Genomic DNA, 23,024 nt, shown 5'->3' on the forward strand with positions numbered 1-23,024 from the left:
ACACTGGTCACAGCCCTGCCTCTGGGAGCCAGGGTGATGCTGAGGGAAGGCGGTGAGGGTTCTGCCACAGGGTCCTACCTCTGGTTAGGCCACACCAGCCACCAATGACAGGGGCACTGGCACAGGCCCATACGGAAGGTATGGGCACAGCAGGGTTGACAATCCCACCATATTTATTAGTGGTAAGCTCCAGGAAATGTTCCACATAGCCCTCATAGTTTTCTGGCTTCAGACTTAAATGCATACACACACACACTCACACCATCCCTTCTTAAGTTTCCTTTGAGGTTTCAGTACACCACTCTTTTACCCTTTGGAACTGCTTCTCCCCACAGCCTCAGCAGTCTGATAACTTGCACCATCCATAGTCACCAGCTACATGTCCTGGGAAAAGCATGTTTTGTTACCACCCGGATGACACACGGCCATACAATGCGATGTACAGTATCAACCAAGTGGTTTCCCCAAAGTTATCACTGATCTAAATGATAAAGACTTCATTACTTGTTGCCCAATCCCACAAAAAGCTCTGTTTCCCAGGTTCAATGAATTATCACCCTCTTTGAAGCCTGCAGCTACGCTTAAGACTAACAAAAAAAAAGATCTCAGATGCCCTGCTGCATAAAAAGACAACTGGCTGAAAAAAAAGGAACAAAATTCTAACAAGAAGCTTCTTAAGTAGCTGGAGAGAGATACTATATCTGTGAACTCTGCAAAAAAAAGAGAAGTTCCATGTGGAACTGGAATTATATATACTTGAACGTGTGTGTAGATACGTATACTTGTACATGTACATTTTTGTGTGTTTACATTTATTTTATGTGAGATCCAGGTTTTAAGTATGCAAGGAGAATACATGATGTATTCTTGTGTTTTTTTCACCCTGTACTCTGTTGTCCAGATGTAAGCTGTGAAACACATCCAAGTTCCTTAGAAAGGGAAGTGTTGATCCAGATCAGGCTGAGCTGTTGCAGTTATCACTCCATTGAAAATGAACAACAAATTCAAATAACAGACTGTGATTGATTCTGGATCTTTCTGTTTTTTATGTCTTTATTTTTTTTTCTCTAGTTCCCACCCCCACAGTCTCACAGTCTCTCCCCCTTCCCTACTTACCTTAAAGTTATGATGCTCTTTACTATAATAATGAATGGAATTCTCAGATTATTGTTTTAGACGCTTAGCTGATTCTCAGTGTTTTTCTATGTGCTTACCACTTATACAAAGCAGCTTTTTCACATGTCTTTCAGCCTGTACAGCAATAGGCTTGTAGTCAGTATTCTTTTTAATACTTCCAACATATAGTTACATTTACTGTGAAAGTTTTCTTTTTTTTTCCCTCTGATTGTACTTTTGCATCCCTTTGTGTGCAGTTGCACTACACACCCATCTATGAACTTGGGCCTGCTGCCAACAAACAGAACAGCTCCCTCCTTAATTTTTTGTATTAAAACAAAATATATAACCTGAACATTGTTCAGTATACTAATCTCTAAATGCATGTTGTCTGTTGGAAACTGGCTTCCCCTCAGCATGTTATTCATTTCTAGGTAATCTCAGCTAAGAATCTTCTAGTGCTGTGACTATGGCCAGCTTTATGTTACATATTTTCCTCAGTGCAGATGTGTAGCTACTTAATGCCTATTCTTTACTTCTCTGTAAATGCTATATGGACAGAAATCATTGAGTCACCAGATCACACATTTATTTTCATTATATACTATGCTCTTTGATGTCATGTTGACATCTAATTGATGTTGTTTTTGCTTTTTTTTTTTGCTTTTTTTTTTTTTTTTTTTGGTCTTTGTTTTGTTTCTTGGTTTCAATAAAAAGAGAATTTAAAAAAAGGCTGAAGAATGATGACTTAAGGCACTGACAGACATGAACATAGTATGCATCTCTTTTATGATGCGATGCTGAGTAATTGGGTATATATCTAGCTTTAGATAACATATAGGAAACCTCTGAATTTTTACTGTATAGTCAAGCATCTCTGTATGCCTAGCCTATACCTTCAAAAGAACTTTTTTCTCTAGCAAGTAGTACGTACAGAATATGTTTTCAATAAGGGCTTAACCCATGATTTAAGAGCCAACAAAGACAGGTTTTCCATATAGAAATGAGAAAGCAACAGTAGAACTAAAATACAACATACTGAAGATTAAGTATGTTCCATCAACATAACAGTGCCGTATTGTGTGGTAAAGGGCAGAAGGGGATGATAAAATAGTATGTATGTCAAAAGAAAAATAAATTCAATTTAGACAAAGTACACACTTATTAACAGAGAACATCACTTACAGTTATCCAAATGGGAAGAAGGCAAGGATGAAACTAGTAGAGAATTCATTTCACAATGTGAAGTTACATTCATCATTGTTCAGAGTCCCCATCACCACCACAAAATACAGCTGAGAAGTAAAAGTAATGATGAAATCCTTGCTGAAATAAAAATAATGCCTGAGTGCCCTGATTCTTCAACAGAATCAGGATTTCACTCAAAGTATTTTAGGGTGCAGCTCTACTACACAGAATCTGTGGACAGTTGAGAGGAAACAGTACCCACATTTCTGCCTGGGCTCCCGCAGACATCGCCAGTTCTAAGAGTCTTTACCCCGATGCTATGGACCCACTCTCTATCGTCCTTGCTCTGAATGACCACTGACAGGATCAAGAAATGCCCTGGACACTACTGGTGACTTTATCAAGCATTTACTCTTAGTACCCAGTGAGTGGGAAGGAAGGAGAAAAAGAAGTCAGCCACGAGGAAACAAGCTCAGAGACCAGGTTATGCTCAGAGCTGTGAAAGAGAGGCGAACCTGTCTGACAGGGACTGGGTAGCTGCCTGGTGCCAATCTGAAAGCTTGCACTCAAGACCAAGTGAAAGGTTGCATAGAATGACTCCTGCATTGTAAGATACTGTGAGCACCTCCTCTGTGTTTGCCAGAAATGTTACAAAAATGATCAGTTATTAATTTAGTATTCTGAACCTTCCACATTTTGGGCTAGGATACAAATAGTCTGCCAGTCCAGACTGCTTATGAAAACTGGTGATTCACCTTCCACAAAGAAATGCAACTGCAATCAAATATATAAATAACAAGAAAAAAATGATGAAAGATAAAAAGAAAATGACTACTACGTTCTACATACAAGAAACGCTTAATAGCATAGATTAGTATAATACTGCTCAGGTACTTCTAAAGTAAACTGTACAAAATAAACATGGATTTATAAGACAGGTAAGAAAGGTGAATTTTAAACAACAGAGCTTTGTGAAGTTGTAAATTAAGAGAAAACAAAGTTTAAAACATAAATGCCTGCTTGATATTAATCCTAGAAATTTCTACCAGTCCTACTTTGTATTAATAATTACACACAAAATTGGCAAGAGGAACAGAAAGAAAATAAGGGTTATAATTCCATCAATAAGATGAGAGAATGGAGATGAAAAATTTTTGAGCTTCACTCTCCTGATATATGCTATCAGTAGAAACAAGAGAGGGAACTAAAGCCTATAACTCACCAGAGGACATGAGATATAAATCAAAGACAGGTAGAACTGAAATATACATCTCGAACGCCCATCCTTAACAGTCCTTTTTAGCTACCTCCAAAATTCCAAACTATCCTAAAAATATTTTGATTCCATTATAATTGCTTCTATGTGACATTTGCAGAAATGATTCTTTGCAACTCTGGTAAGTTTCTTTATCACTTTTGCTAGGTGAAGTAATCCTTCAATTTGCAAGCAAGTTCTCAGAAGCTCCACATTTGAGAACTGTTATTGCCAGACCTAACTGAGCTCTTGCCTTGCTCAGACTTAAATCTGAAAGCCAGGCATTATAAATGTTTATCTCATTCTAGATACTAAATAGCACACCCAGGCTCAGAAATAGATGCATTATATATGTACTGTACATTTAAACTACAAAAAGAAGGACGTTAGAAACTTTCATGAGCACCAAATAAGATCCTCGGTTCTTAAATCAATGGCTTGCACAATTTTTCATTTTCTAAACTCCCTTTAATTTCTTTGCATTTTAAATCCACTTGCAGTATAAGATGGTGTTGAACGTTCTTGATGTCACACAGAAATGTATCCACTCAGTTTAAATTATACTATCCTAACACAACATTCTGCATGGCAGTACGGTGGAATACCACAAAGACCTATAGCTTACTTAAACAGCTAGCATCTTGAGACTACCAATTTTTATCTCCAGACATCAACCATCTTCAGGATTTTATGCTTTTTGAAAATATATATTTCAATACCTTCTAACTGGTTTTCAAGCCTGTGTGCTGTGGAGAACAGATGCAAAAATTTGAACAGAAACACTCCACTGTGATCCCAAAAGACTGCATAAATATCACCAGAACTACAATGAGTAAAGTGAACTGAGAAACTGAACTGGACATTCCCACTTCCTAAATCTACAAGCAAAAGCATGACCTCACTTTTATCAATACGCCATATCAGTTGAATGAAAGAATGAGAAGATATGAAGAAGTCAAGAAAACATATCAGAGTGGAAGCGAGAAAAGGAGAGGGGATCCTACTGTGTTACAGACAGTGATAATAAATGCGGATTAAGTGTTGTGGGTTGGTTTATTGTTTTTTTCATAAAATCACAGAGAAGTGTATAAATTACTGACATCATTGTGATCATTCTAGCAACCTTATAATACATTTGCTTCATTATGAACGCACTCCCTACAATTCAAAAAACTATGAAGTACAGTAGGATTGTCACACAAATGTGCATCTAAATTACAAACAATACTCTTGCTAAAACAGAATTTTTTTTTTTTTATGAAGTTTGGAGGAAGTGATTTTCTGATTTTCACAGAATCACAGAAACCAAGGTTGGAAAAGACCTACAAGATCATCCAGTTCAACCATTCACCTATTACCAATAGTTCTCACTAAACCATGTCCCTCAACACAAAATCCAAACATTCCTTGAATATCTCCAGGGTTGGTGACTCCAGCACCTCCCTAGGCAGCCCATTCCAGTGCCTGACCACCCTTTCAGAAAAGTAGTATTTCCTAACGTCCTAATTTTAAGACTGTCATACTTTTAAGAAAATGCAGAAAAACTTAAACATTGCAGGAGGGAACTCATGCTCTAGGCTTCACCAAGCAATCAACAAGACATCTGGAACGCTACAAAAAAACCTGCAAAATCTAGCAAATAAATCATGTAACACCCATTCAGTGTCCTACAAAGCACACAGTGGGGAGCTGACAGATTATTAACTGACTGTAATTTTCACAAACTGTAACATACTAAGAGCCTTATGACATACATGTGTGAAATATATTTATATACATTATAAATATATATGTTTTTAATGTATGTTAATTGAGACGCTTCAATCACTGGATCACATCTGTCTCAAGTTATCGGCATCAAATTCATTGATTAGTACAGTAAATAAATTTGGGGAACACTTCCAGCTCAACTGTTTAGCATAGTATGTTACACAAGATAGTATGTTACATGACAAGGGAACAAGATGAGCAATAGAGGAGATAAGCTTGGGAAGAGTGATCACAAAACAGGTCCCTCCCTTGAATATGACCTTTTACATCAAATCATATGAGAAATAAACTCACTGAATTACTGTTCTTTCAGTGGAAAAAAATCCATGAGATACAACACAGGTTCAAAGGAATCTCCTGTGCCATCCAGAGGGAAAGAACTAAAGATAAAATCATAGAATCATCAAGGTTGGAAAAGACCTCTAAGATCTAGTCCAACTGTCCAGCTGCCATCAATGTGGCGTGCTAAACCATGTTTCTTAATACTACTTCTGTGCATTTCTTGAACACCTCCTGGGACGGTGGCTCAACCACCTCCCTGAGTAGCCCATTCCATTGTCTGACCACTCTTTCAGAGAAGATGCATTTCCTAATATTCAATCTAAACATCCCCTTGCACAACTTGAGGCCATTCCCTTTAGTCCTGTCCCCTTACCCAGGAGAAGAGGCTGATCCCCACCTTGCCACAACCTCCTTTCAAGTCACTGTAGAGGGCAATGGGGTCTCCCCAGCGCCATCTCTTCTCTCCACACTAAATAATCCCAATTCCCTCAGCCACTCCTCAAAATACTTGTGCTCCAGTTTCTTCACCAGCTTCATTGCCCTTCTCGACACACTCCAGAGCCTGGATGTAGTGTAGTCCAGAGCATTTCTTGTAGTGAGGAACCCAAAACTGAACACAATACTCACAATACTCAAGATGCAACCTCACCAAAGCTGAGTACAGGGGGACAATAACCTCCCTCTCCTGTTGGCAACACAGTTTCTGATACAAACCAGGATGCCATTGGCCTTCTTGGCAACCTCACACGCTGCTGGCTAATGTTTGCTGAGCATTGACCAACATTCCCAGGTCCTTTTCCTCTGCGCTGTCTTCCAGCCACTCTGCCCCATACCTGTAGCTATCCGTGGGGTTGTTGGGACCAAGGAGGAGGACCCAGAACTTGGTCTTGTTGAACTTCATCCCACTGGTCTCAGCCCATCAATACAGCCTGTCCTGATCCCTCTAAAGGATTTTCCTACTCTGAAGCAGATCGACACTTCCTCCCAATTTGGTGTCATCTGCATACCTACTTAGGCTGCATCTCCTCACCCAGATCATCAATAAAGTCATTAAACAGAACAGGCCCCAATACCAGCTCCTGAGAAACACCACTCATGACCAATCACCAGCTGGTTTAACTCCATTCACCACCACTCTCTGGGCCCAGCCCTCCAGCCAGTTCTATACCCAGCAGAGTACACCTTTCACCTTTCCAGGCCATAGGCTGCCAGTTTCCTGAAGATTATATGACCTCAGCTTTCAACCAGAGCATTTTTCCTTTTGCCCAGGTGAAGATTTATGAAACTTTACAGATATGAAGCTGACTCTTTCAGGAGCAGCAAGAAGTAATTTTGGAAATGACAGAACGCTGACTTCTGAAACTCACATTGTTCTGCCACACACAGAAATAATGTGAAGTCTCAAAGTTTCATAGCAGAAAATGGCACTCTACCAACTCTCATAACAGCTTGTCAACCTGTAGATAGTCTGCCTGTACAGTACTTTATCTTACACTTTCACATTTACAGCCTTTTACAATACTCAGCAATTTCTATTTAAATAAAAGTAGATGGCATTTAAAAAAAATTACAAAACACAGGCTGGATGTGAAAGCTGAAAACATTTCCCTCTCTATTGTCCATTATTCATTATGTATCATTCTCTTTCTGCATGCAGGCCAAAAAAATAAATCCAATATAAACACAAAAGGCAAATAGCTTTTGAAGGCCAGGCAAATATTTGGAAAGCAAAAAAGAGATTCTGCTTTTATCTCTAGATCGTCCTACAATTTAATGGTTAGTGGAGAGGGGTTTCTTTCTTCTTTCTTTCTTGTTTTTGTTTTTGAGAGAATGCAGCAGGGGAAGGTCCACGCCATAGCTCACAGGGTGGTTATCAACCTATAAACCATAACAATTGGATAACAAAGGTTGGATAATTGCACCATGCTTGTTATCAGAACAGAGAGAAAAAGTGCCAGTGAAAAAGGGCTTTTTAGGTGACAAACTAGTGTATTAAAAAACTTGATCCAATAAAAATTTTAAACTCTGAAAATTATATGCTTGATCTTATAATCTGGTGTATGTAATTTATAAATGAAGTGCAGATGCCTGTATAGAGCTTAATGATTTTAATGAGATTTCTCTAAATTCAAATAACCCCACTCCACGGACTAGAGAGAAATACTTGGGCATTCAAATATGTCACTAGTATTAAACAGAATTACAATATAAGAAAAAAATAAAGATCTGCAAGCTAAAGCAGCAAAGCTGTTAAGCCATTATCAGTGAGCCTACAATCAACTAGCAGAAAATGACTCCCTACGTGAGTATGTGGAACTAATTTGAAAACACTGCTCAGTGGGAATAAAGCTCTTGAAACCAAAATGGAATACAAAAGCTTTCTTTTATCCCTTTCTAACTAGTCTAGGATTCTCAGGTCACCAGTGAACACAAGTGCACGCGTTCAGTGGTTCAATAAAATGGGTTGATGCTCTCATGGCAATAGCAAATCTTTACCAATCTCACAAGAATTCCAGCAATTGTATAGGTAAGATACTATCTGGTCCTTTCATTCAGAGCAGGCTTGTGGCATATTTTTTGGAATATATATAAAAGCTGTATCAAAGGCCTCACCTATCTTATGAAGAAAGCTTTTTTGGCTTCCCTGTTCCTTATGTTCACAAAACATTGGGGGGGAAAACAAAAAAAAAGAAAAAAGAAAAAAGGGGAAAAAAGACAAATCTCAGTAACTCCATGAGAATCTTTGCTTTCTGAAATAATATATTTTTAAAAAATTAAAAATGGACAAATGCAGGAAAAAAAATATATAATTTAGTTTGTTGTTATCTTAGAGTAGCAAGAAAAGAAGAAAAAAAAGGGGGAAAAAAACCGAATAAAATGATTAGAAGAAAAAAGAAAGAGTCACATCATAGGACTCCATAATAAAATAAAGTTTAAATCTTAGCCTCTGTATATTAGACAGTATTAAGTATGATGTGAGATAAAATGTTCAGCTCAATTAATTAGCTGGTGAGAGTGAAATTATTTATATCAAAACGACAGCATTTGGTAGTTTGCCTCCAAATCAGCTTTCATAATAAGGTTAAGTGTAATCAAGGGCCAATTTGATTTATACTCGGTTATGTTCACTCTTAGATCTCCTCCTATATAGTTAAAATTTCCAGATTAAGAGATGTGTACGTTTAGATTCTTCATTCTGTGTTCCTATATTATATCCTGTGCTTGTTATCAAGTACAATATAGCATGCTATAACACTATTTAATACATGATTTTCAACCTATAAATGTTTTTCAAACAGTAACTTAAAATTATTGCGTAACAAAGGATTCTATTTCTCCAAATTTTCAACTGTATTTCTCCATGGTTACAAACTGAGAGAGGTAATTTAAGAGCCATCTGCTGTAAGACTTTTAAAAAACGTAGGCACAAATATTTCAGCAGAAAAGCTCTCTTTCAGAGTATAAATAAAAAGAAACGACATTGGGATTGATCACCTGTCCATCGGCTTCAAGGGTGTAGAAAAAGGTTTTATATATGTTCAAGCTGTAAAGTATGTGTACTTCATTATCTTTTATTTGAGAGAAAAGTGATAAACACATCTTCTAACTGGAAAGGTTTGATCAGCAAAGTAGGATTAATACTGGAAAAAAAATGCAGGAAACGTTTATAGACAAAAACTATAAAATCATAAAGAACTGTTTTCAAGCAAACAAACAAGCAAACAAAAAAAGCACCTGAAAGCTATTTTGTTTCAGTTTTCACAACAACAACAACAAGAAAATACAGGTTAGAAGATTACTGTATTACAGAGGAAAAGGCAACACAAATAGCAAGAAAAGGAATTATACTGCAGACTAACAAATAAATTAGGGGACACCTCACATGGTGAGATTTATCAAGTTGATGATCATGCTACTTCTACAGATAAGGAATGGAAATTGGTCTATGATAGCTTTTTTCTTTAAGTTACTGGGAGGGGGGGCAGGGGCTGGAAATCAAGCTGACAAAGATCCTTTATATGATCTGTGTAATCTCTAAAAGCAATTTAATAAATATTTTAGGTAATATGTAAGTACAACGTCCAATTCCCTCTCTGAATTGTGAGTCCTGAAGGTGCAAGGTGGATTGTCAGGATGGTTATAAGACCATTGACGTGTTGGAACTGTCTCGACCCTTTAAACTGCCACCAATATTCTGGAAGACTAAGAACTAATCAATTCTCAGTATTCTGGCTGATAGTGCACTGCTCTTCTAAAATCCAGAATGTCATCTCTGCAAGTGGAATGATGCACAAGACAGACATATGTATACATAGAAGTATAAAGTTTTGTATCTAATATTAACGTGAAAAGTATATAAGGTATTATCATGTATGTGTATATAAATGTATATTAGATGCATGTATATATGTGTAAATATCCATTTTTACATAAGTAGAGGACAGCACAGACTTGTATGTGGGCACTAATTATGTATTTCTGTGTATGCTTATATATACATACATAAACATGTAGACTTAAAAGAAATATATAACCTAGGTATACCTAGACACTGATTGGACAGACATAGAGAATATGGAAGGAATTCACTAAGTTAATTGGTAGTAAGGAGTCCTATAATAACTAATATAGTCACTATTTGACTGCATCGTCTACATCATACTGCAAGAACAAAATCTTAACTAACAAATATTCTAAAGGATTGATCACTTCCTAATCTAGGTCTAACAATTGCTGTTCAAGTTAACAAAGCTGGATATTTTTAAAATAACCATAAATTTTATTTTTTCTCTTAATTGCTTACTGCATGGTTCGTTCTCTCTAGACTTGGCTGGCATCAGCCATTTTGTACAGTTTTAATAATTTATGAAGATCTATTCAGATATATGGGCACATTTTTAAAAGTAAAAGAGTTGCTGCACTGCTGGAGATGCAGAATTAAAATCAGAACATCACCACTGATGAATTAAAATTCAACTAAGAATTAGGTTGTGTTTCAATGGTACAGATGTAGTAAATCAATCTTCTTATATTTCAACACCCACTATGCTGTTGAAAGTGTGCAGGCATTTTTGTTTCCAAGACTTCTACAATCACCTACCAGCTAAGCATGTTGACTGTACCCTTAAAGGCTAATGGTCTGACAGCACATAAATACTTTTTTTTTTTTCATGACGCCCATCAGCATTTCTAATTTATTCCCTGAAAACATTGATTTTAGGAAAATGAAAAAATGACATCTCACACACAATAGTGGTGTTACTATTGATACTAGCAGATGAAGTAGTCACTTCTCACAAATTTTACTTGCATGCTACAGGCAGCTGGCATAAGACATGGCACAGTAACTCTGGATTGCATGTCACAGTTGGAGGATGCAGGAGGGAATAATCATAGCAAAGTTCATAAACTAACTTCAGAACAATATTGACATAACTTGAAGTAGAACCTGATCCTCCCTGAAACAAATTGCTATTCCTGATTGCTTTAGCTGACTTCGACAACAATCCCAAAACTTTGCTTCTTCTTTAATGTAGAAGATCTAGACAGGCATGCACTCAGCTCCCAGGTCTGAATCCTGACAAGCAGGGAGGGTTATTATTCTCTCACTTATAACATAGCAGCTCCCTTCCTACCAGGAACATAAAACAAAACAATATTTCTCTCCTGCACGTTTTTATCTGACCTTTACATTAAGCAACACTGCTTACCAGACAGTTGCACGGGGCCCCTAATACAATGATAGTGCTAAACAGACTAAGGGAGAAGGGGAGAGAATAAAAAATAACGTACTAAAAATATTTCTCTCAAAGAAAAATCACAGACAAGAATGATTCAGCATAAGCACTAGGAATTCCAATAAATTAGTTACTCCAATAAATGCTGAAAGCTTACCCCAGTTAAAAGAAGAACAAAGACGTGTATGATTTAAGTCACGTTTTTCATGGGAAAATTGAGATGTATGCTTATGTGTACGTTGTGTCTTTTTTAATCCAAGTTAATAGGAGAGTAGAACAAATATCTTTAAGTCTAAATTAAATAAATGTCACAATGAAAAGTCTGTTTGAAAGAAAATGAATGTAAATAGTTAGGATTTGCCTGCTGTAATTCACACTCAAGTTTAAAAGATGATTCTCTCACCGTAAAATGGTAGGAGACTTGCACATGCACATAAACTACTACATGTCAGAGGAACTGTGATATACAGCCTACATGAGCCACCCCTATCCATTCGGCAGAGAGGCCAAAAGAGGATCATCTCCTTTCCTGATGTCCCTAAGCAGCAGCAGCATCTGTGCATTATAGCACAGGAGCACCCAACTTTGCCTTTCTCCCAGGACAACAGAGGTTGGTCAGTCCGTCCTGTTTAATTAGAGGTCCTGACAAACCTCTGTTTTGCAGGACACTGCTGCTTACCTCCTACACTGAACACCTGCAAAGCCCAACCTCATCAGTCTGGTTAATAAAATAGAGCAGTCTGTGGGACAACAGTCAATCTATTGTCCTTTGGGTCTCACAAACTTGGGTGAATACAATTGGAGCTAATTTGTTGGGTTTTCCTGTTTTGTGTGTGTGTGTGTGTACTTTTGTTGTGGTGGTGGCTTTTCAGCTAAAATTAAGACATTTGCAATAATTAATAACTGCACAAATGCTGATTTGTGCTATCTTGGAAGAAATGCTAATGGATTCTCCATAACATCTATAAAATACAACCAAAGCCTGTGTAGCGAAACAATAAGGGGATTACGTTTTACTCTTCTGTGGATGTTAGGAACTATCCTCCATTTCTACCACAAAACCATATTCAGACCAAAAAAAATGACACATTCGATTACTCCAGGACTTAGTAGCTGAAAATAAAATAACGTGTCTTCAAAAATTCACTGTTTCATGAGTCTTTTAAAACAGTATTAAAATACGTAGGATATAATAAAGAACACACGTAACTTCTAATGAGGAGAAAAAGGAACAAAATGTTTTCCCTTAACAACATCTTCAATTAACTCTTCATGCTATTCTCCCTTTGCAGCTGTTTGAAATACTGTTTTCCATCAGAGGGTAAAAATGCAAGTCCCAAAGCCAAAATGAAATCTTCAAAGATTTCTCTCTACATTATCAGTGATTGATCAAGAGATGATGGATACCTACAAACGTTGGCATTTTCTAAAAGCACTGAATACTTAGCAGCTTGTGCTGGGAGTAAAACCCACAAAACATTAGGCTTAGTGGTATGCTTTATTTAGTTGTTTCAATTTCATAGGCTTAAATACTTTTCAGTTCTAACATTTTAAATTTTACCTTCTTCTAAAAGTAGACTTGTGTTTCTACACATATCCTCCCTTGTCTCTCTTGTCCTGAATTTATCCTTTTTTTTATGATGCAACCTAGTAATTTTGCATCCAGCCACACAAAGCTGCTGATGCTCTGCAAGGACTCTTCAAGAGCTGGAGCTGACTGTGAGTTCCTTTGGTAACGCAGTAGCCCAGAGCACAGCAAAGCACCAGCTGCACCATATTTATCTACTTGTTTATGAAAGAGTTTCCCCCTCATTGTGTGGATAACTGACCTTAGCCATAGCTAATAAGACATGAGCTTCCTTGAACTATGCAGCTTTACACTGAATCTTATAAAATACTTCAGTGTTATCCACATAGCCTCACTGAGCTCCTAATGAACTGAAGCATATTCTCTCTCCAGTACTGACATCAAATATGAGGTGTGGTCCAAGAAACAAAAAGCTCTGGCCTAACCTTTGTTTTGGCCATCTGTTTCTGCAGACAATCGCCTTGCTAGTGCCAGGCTTTTATAAAGTAGAGAATGAAGCAACATGTAGATATTCAAAGTCTATCCAACAGATCGTGTCGCCTTACAGTCCCAACCACATCATAATGGGAAGGGTTTGCTTGCCTCAGGTAAGCTGCTTCAGCAGCTGCCCCTAAATTGCAGCTGTTTCCAGATGTACAGCTGGTTAGTCAGAAACCTCTAGAAATTACTCTGGAAATTCATCACAAAGCCTCAAGCCTTTGAGCCGGCCAGGAGCAAGGCAGTCTGCATTGAAGAAAAGGCAGCAATTTCACTTACCATGCTCCATGAAACTAGTTCTACTAAATCAGATGATGTTCTTATCAACCTATTCCAGACACATCAAGCTAAGGCAAACTTTTTTTAAATTTTCTTCTGTTTTAAACAGACAACTGAAAAGCTACAACTGGCACAAAAGCAAGGAAAAGTAGAACCCTGAAGAAATGGCTGTGGGGGGACTTTTTTACTTTATATGATACTGTTATGTTTGTAATGAATCACTGGAATGAGCACAAAAGAGTTTCTGGTCTTTTTTCTTTTTTTTATGTTTAAGAATATTACTTTTATCATATCCCTATAAATTATAAAGTTAAATAACAGATAATTTACAGTGGCTTAGAGCTGAGGTTTTCCAAGACTGTTTCTCTTTAGTTGCAGGTAGGTGGCATTTGATGATTTAGGATTCTGCTAGTAAACTAAAACAATGGATTGGAAAATAATTATTAAAGTCTGTCACTTGAACCAGTACAGTGCTAGAGCTCAGATGTCAGCTACATGTGCATAGAAAATACAGTAAATCCTGAAATACTTCTACAAAACCCAGTTTGTCTAATTTCAGGATTAGTATGCACATAAGCAATACAACAACCTTTGATCATTCCAAGTAATCACACAGCAAGTTCAATTTTGTTGGGCTTGCGCTGCTGTTGTTTTGCTGTTGTTTTTTTTCCACAGACCTACACTGGTTGTTCCTGATGATGTTCCAAGCAGAGCATTCCAAAGATTCACTCGTGCAGTAAAACATTTGAGCTCAACTCAGTTGCCAGCTCTTTCCTAATTTTACGAGTAGCTTTCCCATTCTGAATCAAGTATTCTTCTCCAACACTAGTTAGCAGAGCTTCTCTAATTTAACTTTCATTTTTGCCTTAAACATCTGGGAAACTTCATTCCTCTAATCAGTTTCTTACTTTCCTCCACTAATTACAATCTTGTTTTTCCACGTATATCATTTCCTGTGTTGATAATTCTGCATCATTGGTTTTCTTGCTCTTTATATATTCCCTAGATTTTAGTGTTCAAAGTCAGACAAAGCAGCTTATTTGTGATGTCCTTCTTCTAAAAATACTAGGATAAAATGTGCCACAAGTTATTTGCTGCCCAATATCAGAATGTTTAGCAGAGCTTCCAAAACAACTCTATCTGTGGCCCTGCTAGCTTCCTCCTCAGAAATTCTGGGATTTCTCTTTACTCAAATTCGATGAGCCACACTTCAGAGAAGCTGGACACCAGCTGCCTCTGCTCAAGTAGGCCAAAGTCACAGGTGAAACAGCGAGGCCTGTCAACCAATGTCACTTCCCTTTTCACTTTCTTCCCTGCCTGTTCCTCCCTTCTTTCCCTTTCGCCTTTGCCCTAGGCTGTATCAAAAAAAATTTCTTCTTTTCTATGTGGCTCATGAAAGGTTTCCATGTCGAACTAAATTGCTACAGGAGCTCAGCCTCCAGACTTTGGTCGCTTTGCTTTTAATCTGTTGTTTTTTTAAATTCTTATAACACCACAATCTCAGTCAGGCAGCTTTCAGGCTATTACATAGAAATAAGTTAAAACCTGAGAATTACAAACTCTCTTTCACCACAGCAGATATTCTAGCAACACTATACGCACATTTAATACCATTCTACAAGCAAATCAGAATTTTTTTAAATGCTGCTAATTCAAGTGACAGCGTCCAACTTAGGAAAAAAAAATCACACAACACTGTAAACACTTTCTAAGTTCTACGGTATTTAGCTGCTACTATTTACAACATTTTACACATATAGTAAACGAAATGTTGAAGGCTGTTGCAAATGTAAGTGCTCACACTACCTACTGGCTAATATAATCAATATAAATATAGAAGGCAAATTTCCAAGTTTTCCCATGACAGAGTTATGAGACATCAGTAAAATCAGTAAAATTAGAAGATTATGTCCAATTGATCTAATGTTTTGATTTGCAATTCTCTATATAAACATGGTGGCACGTTTACCAAACATCCATTTTCTTCTAACTCAAGATCATAGATTTTGAAGCCCCACGAAAAAAAAAAAAAATTTGAAATATATAAAAAATATTTTGAAATATAAAAAATATAATGAAAACAAACATGTTTGCAGCATTTCCATACAAATTTGAATATGTCATTCATACTATGTGAAAACTGAAGTCTAATAACCCTGAAAAAGCTCTGCAACATAAAAGCTTCCATAAACTTCCACAATATGTTCAAGAACAACGAAAGAAAGAATTACAAAGTACATTTGTTTGCTGTTGCAAAGAACTCTTCAGGTTTTGTGATCAGTTCTCACACTTAGCCATAAGACAATAAAAAACTGTTAAGATATTTCACAGTTAAATATGCTCCATAGTTCATAGTACTTCTTACCAACATTAAAGCACAGTTTGATTTCATTCATTTGAGGAAATTGAGGACCAACACATGCTGTTTCATCTGCTGACAGCTTAAGTAAATCAACTAAGATTCTTTAAAATCTAAATTCTTCAGTGAAAAGCAAATAAAAGATTTTATTTCTTTGAGAAGATGTCTGGCTTACCTGGCTTTGCCATTCCACACCGACAGTCCGAACAATATTATCAGCTCTTCAGGTACTAATTCTTGCTAACTGGAAGGATATTTTCTCTCTTGCTGGATTAATAATCAACTTTCCTGATAGTTCATTTGTAATTCTCTTCTGGTTAACCCTTTGTATAGCTCCCATTTTGCATTCAGCAGCCTACACTGTGCAGTTCATTTTAATATGAAAGTAACAAAATATTTGAAAGTAAGCACACATAATAAATACAGTTCTAAAGAGGAAGCTTAAGACTAGATTATTTCAAAAAGCTAAAAACTTATTAATATTTAAACTAAGATTTTCTTTTCCTTAGAGGCTCTACTTACTAAACCTAGGAGCTAAGTAAACCAAAGCATCCACAAGCTGAAAGCTGGTAAGTCCACTGGCTCAAAAGACAGCATGCTCCCAAATAGCTACTCGCCTGTTCAGCGTACGTGTAAATATGACACATCTGCTGAACTCTGAAAATAACATTTTTTATTATTGAATACTGTGCTGAAAAATTACCACACTTATCAGTTCGTGCAAGGCCGTCCATCTGTGTTGTCAGAAAGCAAGAGCAAGAGTGGCTGGGAGTAAAACTGAGATAAGAGAGGCCCAGAATAGCTAAAAAGGGGAGTTCAAACAAGGTCAGCACCGTTTAAGATGGGATACCTAATAATTACATATAGTTTATTTTTCCAAAATAATAGGAGTGAATTATACACACATTTTATCAGTTTCATAAGAATTCAATGCATTTTGGCAGCTCTGCTGTAGAAGTAAAGAGATTATAAAAAGAAAGCCAGGAAATGGTATTAGAGATCTAGTAGAAAAAGGTGAAGCAATCTGGAAATCTAGACCTGAAGAAACTGGTCTTTATTTTGGAGACAAAAGATGGACCTTGGGATGTGCTTTGTGTGTGGACAGAGGGAAGACAAAAACTTGTTTTGTGGTTGTCTAAGACATCATTCTGTAAAACTGAGAAATCATAAGAAAAGTCCTGCTTTTTGTTCCTTTTTTTTTTCCTTTTTTTTTTTTTTTTAAACAATTACTTGGGGTTTTTGGATGCCACGGGAAAAAATATAAGAGATGATAGTTTTGTCTACTAACAGAAATGCTTTCCTCATAAATTGTGTTTTATTAAACTTACGCTGTGTTTTATTAAATAATATTGCAGATTTTTTTTTCTCCCTTAAATACAAGGACATAGTCACCTAAAGTTACTGCTGAGCACAGAAGAGACTTTAGCTATTTCCCTTTATGTAAGAGAAGTCCAATAGCAAATCTGTTTTAACACAACTGTAGGTCTCTGCTCTCTCTACTGCAGCAACTAATGCAGTTTGCTGTAAACTTTCTCTGATATTTGCTGTAGAATTTATGATAAGATGCTATAAAGTGTTGAAGGAAATTTATTTCATATTTATAGTTAATTTTATTCTGTGTGCGTTTGAAGGAAAACCTTTTAGGAGCACCAATAATGTGAGAAAGCTACAACAACTAAATTTATTGTTAAGTATCGCATCAGTGGTACTCCTGGGGGCTCCTCTTCATGGGAAGAAAGCTTAAACAACATTTCCTAACACATTGGATTGCTTCCCAGAGATGTGATGGCCTACAGAGGCTGTGCTGAACAAAGCAGGCTGAAATAGTAAGTCAGTAAACAACCCTTTTCAGAGGATGGTCACAAATAAGTGCAACTTTGTTTAATAAAGGCAAATCATAGCTATCTTTTGTTCTTCAGAAGGGGCATTATCTTCCTCTCCTGTTTCACCTGACTAAGCTGGTGGTATCTCTTCCATCACCTGACTTCGTGGTTGGCTAGAAATAATGGGGCAGAACAATCCCCCATTGTTCCAAGAGACAATGACCTTTCATGTCCTTGAAGCTCGCCGTGACCTTTCATCTCTCCTAGCCTTCAATGGGCTCTCCTAACAACTAAAACTACACTCAGTTAGGCTGAATTCCAGATTGTCATAAAAAGCCCTGTCCTTTCCAAACAAAACCAATTTTTACACCAAGGTGGAGGAGAAACACAGGTCCATTGTTCCCTCACAGATGGAAGTTAGAGTTACTAAGGCAACAGCTCTAATCCCCCTTTTTACCACCTTTTTCACATCACTGGCCTATCAAGTGTGCTACCTTTTAACTCATAAGCTCAAAAGCTGGTAGTCTAACTGACTGCCCTAATTAGCTACGATTTTCACAGTATAGACAACATGATGAGCTAATCGAAATTTGCAAAATAATGACGTACCTCCAGCAAATATTCCTCCTCCTGAGGCCCAGTCTTAGAATAACAATAATGAGACCATTATTAGAGGAGGGCATTAAAATGCTGCACTGCTGCTAAACAGAGAACTTAATTGTTCTGGTCTTGTCCATTGAATCAACAACCTATTGTTGTGGACTTGAAAAATAAAGGACTGGAGAATGGGTGCCATAATGATTGGTCTGTGCTGCCATACCAGCACTCTGTAGAATTGTTTTCCTTTTGAAACTCTTGATGGACTAGTAGTTTTGTTTAAAAGTAATATAAAAGGCAATTGTCTGGATAAAAAGTCCTATTTATTGAAATCCTTAGAAGCAGTTGCATGGGTTTGTTCATGACCCCCAAGACAAAAACAGAAGGATCATAATAATGCTATTTGTAGAGACCAATGCTTGCAGTGACACTAGATAACACTGTCCTGTCTGGATACTGTAAAAGGAAGGAAGGCATTTCCTTTCCAGACAGAAATAATGACAGAAGGTCAGATACTGGACAGATCCAATTCATCTCTAAAAAGGAAGATGATTTATTACATAAAAAAAAGAAGAAGAAGAAGGAAGAAAAAGCAGAAACTATAATTTTTGGTCATAGTTTAGCATTTGGGGTATAGATAAAACGTACAAAGGTGTTAATGTTAGTCACAACATATGACTTCTTTTGTTTGCTTGGTTATTAAAAATGACTGACTGGAGTTTTTTCCATGCATTTTATGAAATTATTTCCTCAGCTTAGACATTGGGAAACTGAATAATAAATACACCTTGAAATGTTAGTGACTCAGCTGATGTAAATGGTAATTTACTGTTAGCTTAGGAAAATCTAATCTATATTTCAAATTGGGACTGGGAAGAAAAGATATCTACAGGTTTTTTTCTGTATTAATTGTTGAGGAAATGAAACGTACAGTTGTTTATGAACTATTTAAGATATACACGATCTGGAAAAAAATATGTCCCAAATTTAAAAAAAACAATTGTATTGCATACTGCTTTTAAGTAATACTGTATAAGCAATAATAGATTTACACTTTGCAACAGAAATTTAAACTGTGACAGTGTATTTTTGTTGTTGTTGTTTGCTTGTTTTATAGCTACCTCTCTTAATGCATTCTCCTATATATAAATGGCTCAAAAATAGCCCATGTCTCTAGGTTAACATAAACAAGCAGAAACAACCGAATTTAGGCTAGCAACAAGTACCCATGGGAACTTTGTTATTTATTTCAATGGGAAAAACTTTAGGTTTTAATTTTTTATTATTCGTGCCAACATACTGTAAACCTAAATGAAACCACAAAAAGGGAAAAAGGGAGAGGAAAAAAAAAAGAAAAAGAAAACTTAAAAGTTAAAGGTTAATCCAAACGGCATTTTCAGCAGTTCATAGAACTGCTCACATAGAGTTGTCTTGCATGCACTCACAGTGCACATTTTTCTTTAAACTCAGGATCTTTTCTCTTGTAAATTGAAAAATGCCTAATATAAAGAAGTATTAAATTGTAAATAAGACCTCTTGCTTCATTCAATCCATGCTTTGCTTCATTTATCTTCATCTTGTTAGGCTAAATTAATTAACAATCTCTGTGTTGCACACTTTCTCTTTTCATTACATCAAATAATGGCCTGGATATGGGAGAAAACCCTCACAACAGGGATCTTGAAACACTACCTTGAGGAAGAGTCTCTTACATATGTATTGCTTTAGCAATATTAACGAGCTAGATGTTGCAACGTTGATTAAATAGATTCTTCATTGCTTTAAAGTAATGATCCTGATTTTGTGAGAAATAAAAATATTTTTTCTAAAAAAAAAAAGAGGATTGCAATAGATCGCTCTTACAATCTGTAAGCCACAAGTCACTAGGACAAAAAAAAAAGTACATAAATTTATAATTAGCCTTCCTCAATGCTTTAATATAAAAAAAATTGTACTTGACTACAATTTCTGAGCAACTGTGCACACAGTTCCAAATATATTAATGTGATAAGCCATTCAAACCATGATGCTGTGCCATTTGCCTGTGAATGTTCTGTACATAATTAATTGGATGACTGGGACAGTTTCATTGGTAAATCTGGTTATTTTAATACTGTAATGGGGAGCAATGTGCTGAACTATTAGAGAAGTTTTCTTCCTTTAACCTACATTATGGCATCTAGAGCAAAAGGACAAACCAGTAAAGCCTTTTTTAATCTCGCTCTGATCAAACAGCCCTCTTTCTCCAATCACAGCTTTGTGCGTGATATCTTTCTGCTAGTGTTTCTTATTTAATTAAAACAGACACTGACAGAAGGACATGGATTAGGACTGTAATGATGCATTTACTTAGATTAATCGGAGGCTCCTTTTGGAGTAATGGCTTAAACAAAGAACAAAAGGAAATTGTTATGAAACAGCCTTTTATCCCAGGCAAAGGTCACATTATAAGGTTTTTAATTTTGTCAGCCTCCGTTATATTGGGCCTTGCCACTGGAACATGAGAAGTGCTTCTCTCCCCTTCTCCCTCGAGTCAAGCCAGTTATTATAACACAGCCATTAAAGCTGCAAATTAAAATGTCTGATTTTAAAACATGTTGCTTAGCTTTCAAAATCCTCTAATTAGCATGTTGTATATTGTTGTGAAGGAAAGGAACCTAAAATGCTAATGACCTGCTGCCAGGTGACCACACTGCTGTGCAAAATAGTATGGACCCTTTCAAGTAGCAATAATAATAATAATGCCCTGCCTTTACAAATTACCCAGCTCCAGGTCTACTCTGTACCAAATGCTTAAAGAAACAAGCACGCATCCAGCCAAAGATCAGAGTTCAGCAGTCAGCACAAGAGATTGTTGTATGTTAACTGGAAAGATGACCGTAAGACTCTGTAAGGGAAGAGAAAACCATCTGAAGCCACCACAGGTACAGTGACACTTGCAAAAGGCACAGAGAAGAGCATAAGCAGAAAGCTTTTACCCTCTCAGGTAGAAACCGCAGGTGCACTTGTGGAAATCTCAAGGTGGAAGACTCAGGTAGCTGCTTCAGTGCTTTATTTACAAAAAGGCAATAATGCATGAAAAGACTCCAAACAGATTTATTTTGTCTCCTCACAGTTTCCCATTTATTGTAAGAAGTTCACTGAACATAAAATTAAGCTAAAAACTTCCAAATCTGCATTTTTTGCTCGTAACTTGTGATATCTTCTCTAAAACATTTTACAGGAGGAAGTCTGACAATGCAACTTGAAAGACTCAAGCAAAGCAGAAAACATTTTCTTAAACCATATCAGACTTGAAGATCTGATTTTTGAATCCTGAGTTTTAGCAAGCTTACTCATTTCCCATAAAATTTTCAAGAAAAATACTGTCATCATAAGTGACAGAATGTGCTGCAACTTCCTTTATGAAACTGGAGCCGCAAAAATATTTATTTAGTCTTCTGCATCACCTAAGCTGTTCACAGAACCAACCCTTCTCCGGTCACAGAGGCCACATCTCTGGCAAGCTGAAATGTCACACAGTACCTAGAGACACACAACACTATACCAGCAAAGAAGCTAAAGCTTGCTGACAGCACCAATATTGGGTCCAAGCAGCAGCAGTCCAGGCACACAGAGAATACCTTCTTGAAAAGTCCAGAATAATTAGCTGGGCACTCAGGATTGATTACATTCAACCTGTTTGTTTGTTTGCTTTACCAGCAGTTGAGGAAATAAAACTTTTTCTGTAACTTGCTGCTTTAGCTCTAAGTTTCCTGGTCCAACCACCTCCAAATACATCAGTGCAGCATGACAGTGTTCTGAGATCTCACTAGTAGGAAGTTGAATGAGATGTTAAGAGCAGTGCTGGCCTCAATGGCTGCTCATACATAGAACTCTCCCACACTTCAAGTGATCCCTAAATGACCAGTGAGGACAAAAAATGCAGTGAGGACTGCAAAGGGGATTTTCAGTCATTTTTATCCCTCACTGCATTCTATTGTACTTAGAAGGCCAACAGTCCAGAAACAAAGTCCTGTGTGATTCCAAATGCCAGCACTCCCCAAAGCAATTGTACTACAATCAGTCCCTCCCCAGATACACCACAAGCGAGCCATGTTAAGCAAATATAATATAAAGATGACCGTGGGTATGGTTTTATCTCAAACCCACACATCTACACTCTGCTCTATTTCACATAGTATCCAGATTCTGCCACCTTTTTGTCACTACACTCCCTCAGAGTACAATCAAATTCTGAAAAAAATCAACTTGCCCTTGAAAACAATTACATGTAAGTCAGTGAAATGGCCTACATAAAAAACGAAAATACACTAAATTCCAAAAAAAGTAAATTCAACTAAGTTAGCCCTCAAGCACTTGAGTTGTTTAAAAGTTGAACAAAAAAAAGTCTGGTAAATGACACGCTAGTAAAAACTATGTAGTAAAGCTCACTCGCACTGTGGTTGAAAATATGCTGACCTTCACGACAGCATTCTACAACTCGAAGGTACCACTGCCATCAGCCATTGCCATCCTTTACTTATTTATTTAAACTTAACTGCTATGCTGC

The 23,024-nt window shown here is 36.9% G+C and overlaps 1 protein-coding gene across 10 annotated transcripts in view; it reads right to left on the reverse strand.

The window, feature by feature from the left end:
• The window catches only part of SOX6 (SRY-box transcription factor 6), a 371,963-nt gene that overhangs the window by 244,855 nt on the left and 104,084 nt on the right, over positions 1-23,024 (reverse strand). Inside the window, exon 1 of one of the 10 annotated variants that reach the window (XM_048947784.1) lies at positions 16,228-17,250. The exons of 8 other annotated variants lie outside the window; for them this stretch is intronic. The gene's annotated coding sequence lies outside the window, so the exon portion shown is untranslated. Of the gene's footprint in view, positions 1-16,227; positions 17,251-23,024 lie in introns of those variants that run through there. One more of the 10 variants, XM_048947788.1, reaches the window with a different exon arrangement.

Source organism: Lagopus muta, chromosome 6 (assembly GCF_023343835.1).
Source record: "Lagopus muta isolate bLagMut1 chromosome 6, bLagMut1 primary, whole genome shotgun sequence".
Classification (NCBI taxonomy): Eukaryota; Metazoa; Chordata; class Aves; order Galliformes; family Phasianidae; genus Lagopus; species Lagopus muta.